The sequence below is a fragment of the Mus pahari genome, chromosome 20 (genome assembly GCF_900095145.1).
Source record: "Mus pahari chromosome 20, PAHARI_EIJ_v1.1, whole genome shotgun sequence".
NCBI classification, from domain to species: domain Eukaryota; kingdom Metazoa; phylum Chordata; class Mammalia; order Rodentia; family Muridae; genus Mus; species Mus pahari.
Genome location: NC_034609.1, coordinates 12156648 through 12164408, shown reverse-complemented (window position 1 = coordinate 12164408; position 7761 = coordinate 12156648). Strand labels below are relative to the sequence as shown.

General features: G+C 48.8%; 1 protein-coding gene and 1 non-coding gene across 4 annotated transcripts in view; one reads left to right on the top strand and one right to left on the bottom strand.

Moving 5' to 3' along the window:
• The window catches only part of Znf423 (zinc finger protein 423), a 301081-nt gene that overhangs the window by 137944 nt on the left and 155376 nt on the right, over window positions 1-7761 (top strand). The gene's annotated exons all lie outside the window — the stretch shown is intronic.
• Trnaa-agc lies at window positions 4084-4155 on the bottom strand. Its single transcript has one exon. It is a non-coding gene; the product is annotated as a tRNA-Ala (tRNA).

Genomic DNA, 7761 nt, shown 5'->3' with positions numbered 1-7761 from the left:
AGACACTCCAGAAGAGGGCGTCAGATCTTGTTACGGATGGTTGTGAGCCACCATGTGGTTGCTGGGATTTGAACTCCGGACCTTCGGAAGAGCACTCGGGTGCTCTTACCCACTGAGCCATCTCACCAGCCCCCCAATAAGTTTTTATTAAGCCTACTTACAAGAATATGGATGTGGGGTTACTCACAGGATGAGAAATCATCCAGTTGTGTCATTCCATCATGGGTGACAACTCTGGGTAAAAGCTGGCTACCAAGAGTAGAGTTCACAACTGGCAAGCAGCTTGATGAGTTGAAGAGTGTTCTTCCCAGGCACTTAGCTGGTCTCTGCTTCTTCCAGGCAGCTCAGCTTCTTGTCTGAAAGTGTCTCTGAACAATACTTACTGCTTATACAAGCTTGGGGAGGGAGGGGTTCATTGAGTCCTTGTCAGTTTCAGGGACTTACTGAAGCCTTTGAGTTGTTTACTTCCTGTGCTTAAAAAGTTTCCCTTCAGGATGGAATGTTTCACCTCATCTTGTTGACTCACCTCCTTTCTAACCCTCCATTTCTTAGTGAGCTTCCCTTCAAGGTTGTCAACAAGAAGTTGTCATCTCCGAGGAAACTACCATACAACAGCTTTGATGAGCTGGGTCTACTGCTTTGACATTAGAAAGTTCCCAGTTCCATTATATATATATTTTAATTTAATAATTTCTTTTGAGGATTTCATATGTGAATACTGTATCTACATCACTTCTACCCCTTTGTTTCCCCTTTCTTTCTGTGCCCCCTTCTTAAATTCATGATATCTTTTAAAATTAATATCGTTGCATGTATGTACACATGTAAAAACTACTGAACCCATTAAGTTCATGTACACTCGTGTCCAGGGCTGACCCCTTGGCATTAGAAAACCTACATGGGAACCTGTCCTGAATACTGACTTCCTCTTTCAGCAGTCAGTGGTCATCTGTAGTTCTGCATCTAAGGGCAGGACTCTGTGGGATTTCCCCTGTCCTTTTTTAGCATGTCAGCTGCTGTTGCCATTACGCTGGTTTTGTTCAGGAAGCCATGTTGATGAGAGATCATAGGTGAAACTTCCCTGTCATGTGTGTACAGCAGATGATCTGGTATTCAGGCTCTTAGTTAGCATCTTTCTACCCACTCTCCTGTAATGTTCTCTGCCCCTTGTTACAGGTGTATAAGGGTACTGAGGCATGAGGGAAGCAGCAGAAGGGGGCTGAAGGGGAGTCATAGGGTGATAGAGTAGATGGAGGCTCAGAGACTCCCGGCAGAAGATCGTTGGGGAGGGGAGCCGTTGCTGGTGACACTGGGATGCCTGATACTCGAGGAGTATGCTTGGAGGAGAACAGACTGAAGAAATCGAGAGCTGGGGTGTTGGCAGCAGCTACTGAGTGGATGGCAGTCCACATGGGCAGCCTTGGCATTGGTGAGCGTAGATGCTGGAGGTGGGAGACAAAGCTTATCCCAGAGATGTATCTAATCCTGACATGGGAATGGTCAGAACGTGCATTAATGTTGGAAGTAAGGGGGTAATGGGCATCGGGACACACCTTGTGTTTTTTTGCTTAGACATGCAAGGACAGGGATGCTGTTACTGGAGTCAGGCAAGGACAGGGATGCTGTTACTGGAGTCAGGGAGATTTGTAGGAGGGACGGATGCGAGGTTGGAACTCGTCCTTTCCTGACAGTGCTGGGAACAGGGGTGAAGGCAGTAGGCTCAAGGAGCCCAAGACTGGCTGCCTCTCAACTCCCAGAAGATTTCTTGCTGTCTACATGCTACACTCTGTCCCCAGCCTAGTGGATTGCATCTACCTTAGCCCAGTCCACAATGCTATCACCCGCGAGAAGCTGTCCCTGAGGCCGCAGGGTAGATAAAACATGTTAGGATCGGGGATGGCAGGCTGCCTGACTCAAGGAGATTTGCCCTGAACTGTTGTTCTCTGCCATGCCAGGCATCCAGAACCTTGTGGAGAGAGGCAAACCTTGAACTTGTGTACCTGGCCTGGCAGCCTATGCCAGTTAATTATGCCCTTGGATGGAAGGTGGTGTCCAGCTCGCTTGCTCCTCTGCCAATCCTCCTGGCTGGTCAAGCTGGGCCACACTGATGGTTCCCGAGCCTTGCCTTCTGGCTGACAGGGAGGTATATTTCCACCCGCCTACCTGACTGCACACAAATTGCTTTGCCTGGTGCACGCACCACGCCGAGCCAGGCGTGTGCAGCACCTGGTGCCTATAGAGTCTGGCGCCTAGCCCTGTGCACTCCTCACCCCGTGGCCTGTCAGGACCCCTTCATTTATGGTCCACCACTTTTGGCAGTGGTCTCGTGCAGCTGGGATGAACTAGAAATCGGGTGCTGCTTAGCCTGGCAAAGGGCCTTGAAGTGGCTCTTATTGGGGGAGAACGTCAGAAGGTGGAGGCTCTGGGTGGTTGGGGCCTCCCGGATGGGCGTATCCTCCTCATGAACCTGCCCACGGCTGCCGGGCCAGGGGTCTCCTACCTAGGGATAGGAACCCAATACTCTTTTCTTTCTCTGGGGTTCAGTAACCTTGTCCTCATTTTCATCCCAAAGCCAATGTTGCAAGGGAGACATGGTCAAGTCTGAATAGGTGGGGGATGAGGGAAGCAGATGGACGCCTCTCATCAGTGATCTTCTGCCTGTAGCCTGTGGTCTTTTTAACCCTCTGTCGTATTGTTTCTCTCTTCGTCGTGCTGAGCACAGGGCATCGGTACCCTCGGAGCAGTTTGTAAATGTCCCTTTAATTCTCCCCCAGGACAACGGGAAGATTTAAATTCCTGATCTAACAACTCAAGAATTCAGTAGGGGGAGTCAGCCATAGCACACTTAGTTCAGCAATAGCACACTTAGTTCAGCCATAGCACACTTAGTTCAGCAATAGCACACTTAGTTGAATTTTAAGACAAGCATCCCTTATTATCTAAGTACTCAATATTCTTGTTTTCTCTTGGTCTTTGTCCACACACATGTATGTCTTCCTAGGATTCTAACAAGGAGCCTTTAATGTATGCTGTCAGGACCCTGTGGTCTGTAGTCGTCAGTTGTTTTTACAGAGCACGTGGTGACTCCACGCGAGACAACAGTAAGATACTCAGCGTCGTGCCCCGCCCATTTGACTACCCAGGAGGCTTCTTTTCCTCCACGGTTAATCATTTATACACATAGGTGAGCACTTACACTGTATTCTGACTTTGGGTTTACATGGGCCACCGTTAAGAAGCTACGTGTGCATTTGGCACATTGCCTTCTGGGAATCAGTTTATCATCTAAAAAAGGATTGACCTCATTCACTTCCAACCTTCCAAAAAACGGGAACACCAAATAAAGCATATACTCATAGAAGGTATATAGGGACATATTTTATTATGCATAAGGAGTCACGCTAAGTATTAAGTAGAAGAATTGATATGTATACTGTGGCTATCTTTGGACACACCAGAAGAGGATATCGGATCCCATTACAGATGGTTGTGAGCCACCATGTGGTTGCTGGGAATTGAACTCAGGACTTCTGGAAGAGCAGTCAGTGCTCCATCTCTCCAGGCTCTAAAAGAATCTACTTTCAGAAGCCCATGTTTGGTGCACACCTATCATCATGACACCTCCGAGACTGAGGCAGGATATCACGTTTGAGTCCTAGGCTACATGGTAAATCTCTGTAAGAAAAGGTAGAGAAGGAGAGGGAGAAGGAGAGAGAGAAAAAGCGTAAGCGAGAACCTTTTATTGTTAAAAAGAAGGATATATTCTCCATTAAATGTGCAAATATACTTACAATAGATACCAGCATATGATCTAACCCGTGAGAATGCCGGGCATTCCGTGTTCAGTGTAGGAAGATTCTTGGCCACTCTTTTTTTTTTTTTAAATATTTTTTAAGGTTTATTTATTATTATTTATAAGTACACTGTAGGTCTCTTCAGATGCACCCGAAGAGGGTGTCAGATCTCATTACGGGTGGTTGTAAGCCACCATGTGGTTGCTAGGATTTGAACTTAGGACCTTCGGAAGAGCAGTCAGTACTCTTACCCGCTGAGCCATCTCACCAGCCCAAAGCTTGAAAACACTGGAGGTGCCGGGGATTGAACCCGGGGCCTCGAACATGCTAAGCACGCGCTCTACCACTGAGCTACACCCCCGACTCTTGGCCACTCTTACACTGCCTGTAGTTTCTTAGTCAGTGGCTGTCTTTGAATGAGGTGTTGAGCTTCTTGAAGAGTTCCCTTGGCCTTCACCACTGAATGCTCCCTTCTGTAGCACATGGAAGAGATAACCAAGCAGACTTTTGTTGGGTGCAGTGTCAGAGAACAATGTCGGTGGCAGACATTTGGCATCTTCTGCTGCTTGCTCACAGGATTACTGTCAGTCAGAACACCAGTGGGTGACAGGGTCAGTCCCACTCCCAGAAGGCCTGGTCGTAGTCAGGCCGGGATGAGATAGATGTCACCAAGGGTTCCCTGGCTCCTGAGGCTTTCTTCTTTTCCACACATGCCTGGTGGGGTCCTAGGCTGCTGGTGGTAGAGGGGTCTTCTGAGATATCTTTCCAGCTGTCACCATAAGGCACAGGAATAATAATCATTGCTGCAGCAATAGAGCTGCATTTGTAGAGTATGTGTGATAGCGTTCCCTTTCTTCATCAAAACTGCCCTGGACTGTCATTCCCATTTTACAGATGAGGAAACCAGGGCTCGCTGGGCCTTGGTGATTTGGAATACAGTTCCTGAAAAGGCAGGGACTGTGTTCATGCCTGTGACCCCTTCCTTCCCCCTGCATGATCTCACCACTCAGAGCTTCCAGCCTCCTGCTTCCATCTCCCAGACCCTCCTGCTGTGCTCTGGGCTCAATCCCATCTGTCAGAGGTTCTGTTCTGGCCAGATGCGATGTGCCTCCTGGGATCCCTGAGGAGGAAAGTTGCTGCTGAGGGAGGTGAAACAAATTCACAGGCCTCGGTCTCCATCCAGACCCTGGTCTGTCAGTGTGGCCAGGAGGGCCTAGGAGCCCCAGGGCTTGCGCCTGGCCAGCCTTCTGTGCTCAGCTACTTTCCTAAGCAAGTGGGTGGGGGGCACTCACCAGAGAACTCATTCTGCCTGTGGTGGGGGGAGGCTGTGGGAATGAGGTGAGGGAGGATAAAAGACAAGGAGAGGTGGGGGTGGTAGAACCCCAGAAGGTGAGGGCAGGGGAAAGGAAACTGGAGGCAGAGCAAGCAGACCTGGAATGATCATGGCTGCTCTTAATGGGGGTCAGAGTGGACAGGAGGCATGGAGAAGGAGAGGATGGGAGGAGTAGAGGGGACTGAGGGGAGGGAGAGAAGGAGGGGGTGCTAGGAGGGGAGGGCTGGGTGGAGTACATTTGAAAATCCTAAATGGGACTCTTGAAAATGACAGTCTCACCAACCTCCAGGAGTGAGGTGGCAGCCCATGGAGTGAGGCTGAGGTGTGGGCTGAGCAGCTCTGCAGGTTGTTGTCATGATAGAGTAAGCTCGCAGTGTCTGTATGAGTGTGACTGCCAGTGTGAGTGTGTGTGCATGTGCATCTATGTGAGGATGTGTATGCATGTGTGCGCATGTGTGTGTATGTATGTGTGGGTGTGAATGTGTGTGTGCGTGAGTATATGTATGCATGTGTGTGCATGTGTGTGTGCATCGTGTATGCGTGTGTGTATATGTGTGGGTGGGTGTGCATGTGTGTATGTGTATGTGTGCATTTATGTGTATGTCCAAGTGTGCATGCATGTGTGCACATGTGTGTGTTTATGTGTGAGTGTGTACATGCGTCCGTGTGTGTTTATGTGTATGTGCATCTGCATCCATGTGTGGATGTATGTGTGTGTGTGCATCATGTGTACATGTGTGTATATGTGTGTGTGAGAATGTGTGTGCATGTGTGTATGTGTATGTGCATGTGTGTATGCATGTGTGCACATGTGCGTGTGTGTTTATGTGTGTGTGTACGTGTGTGTGTGTGTGTGTGATATGTGTGTGTGAGAATGTGTGTGCATGTGTGTATGTGTATGTGCATGTGTGTATGCATGTGTGCACATGTGCGTGTGTGTTTATGTGTGTGTGCCTATACATGTGCATGCATCCTTACATATATATATGTGCATGTATATCCATGTGTGCCACCCACATGTTAAGGTGAGATGATGTTGAGTTAGCCTCATGAGCCTCCACTTCCCAGCACTCACCCATCCTACTGTATCATCTCAGTTGTCTTCCAGTGCCAAGGTCTGTAACCTACCCAGCTTGTGCATGAGTGGCTGTCTGCATGAATATCTGTGCACACTTCTGTGTATCACATGCATGCCTGCTGCCCGTGGAGGCCAGAAGAGGGTATCAGATTCTCTGCAACTGGAGTTACAGACAGCTGTGAACCACCACGTGGATGCTAGGACTCAGACCCAGGTCCTCTGGGGGAGCAGTGGTGTGCTATGTCTCCAGCTCTTAAATGTGGGTGATAGCTCTTACACGTGGGTGACATCTCCTCACCTGTTTGTGTCTGGGAGCAGACTTGGGGTTGAGTGGGCTCTGGCTTTTAGGCTGGCTGGCATTCTTGAGCCAGTCCTTAGCATTTCTGACATTTACATCATTTGTACTGGTGGTTGTGGCTTATGTCAGATCATTTTAAATGCTTCTCATTCATTCATTCATTCATTCATTCACATAGATGCATGCACACACAAAGTTGAGATTAGTTGCAGCAGCCTGTGTGCCAGGGTACTCCAGGGTACCACATCCAGCTCTCAGAAGCTTTGCAGGGTGATTAAATTGTCAAGAGGAACCTAGCAATGCCCACTGTGTATTGGATGTGTTGGGAGCTTCAGGTTGCTCACCATTTCAGCATTAGACTGTTCTGTCTTGCTTGGGGTAGAGTCATATCTTTGCAAAGCTGAGCTCTTGGTGGTTTCCCTGGGTGAAAAGCAACCCACTCAGAAAAATCTATGTGGAGTGAGAAATAAGGATAATACATCCACTCTGTTTCCAAGACTGAAGTCGCACATCGCCCAGAAGAAAGGCGATGGGCATTTTGAGAGTTGGGGATTTTACTTTTAGAGAGGTGGGAAAGCCTTGGACACTTCAAAACAGTGGTGACCTGTGATGGCCTGTGCTTGGCTGCTGTGTCAGGTCGGAGTGGTCCTGGAAGGCTGTGTTAGTAGCTGGCTGTGCTGGTCTAAATCACCTGACCAAGCAGCCTGACTAAAGCTGGAGTGCCCAGGTACTGGAAACCAGCTGCCAAGTGGGAACCCATGTCCTGTTTTCCACTTAGGCTAGGATGGGTCTGGATGCTGGATAGATTCTGATTTCTCCAAACTAGAGCCATCAATATCATGACTCAGGACAAAAGGATACATTTGATGCTCAGCCATTTTCTTCACAACCATTCTTCACTTCCTTACGTTGAAATTGTATCCAATGTCCATGTGATTCCCTACTTACCAACCCACCCACCTATCTACTCATCTATTTACCCACCTATCCACCCACCTACCTACCCACCTATCTACCCATTCACTCAGTCACCTATCCACCCACCTACCTACCCACCTATCTACCCACCTATCTATCTACCCATCTATTCACTCACCCACCTATCTACCCATCTACTTATCCACCCACCCACTCACCCACCTATTCACCCCTACTCACCCACCCACCTATCTACCCATCCATCCACCCACCCACCCACCCACCCACCTATCCATCCATTCACTCACCCACACACCCACCTATCCACCCATCCACCCAC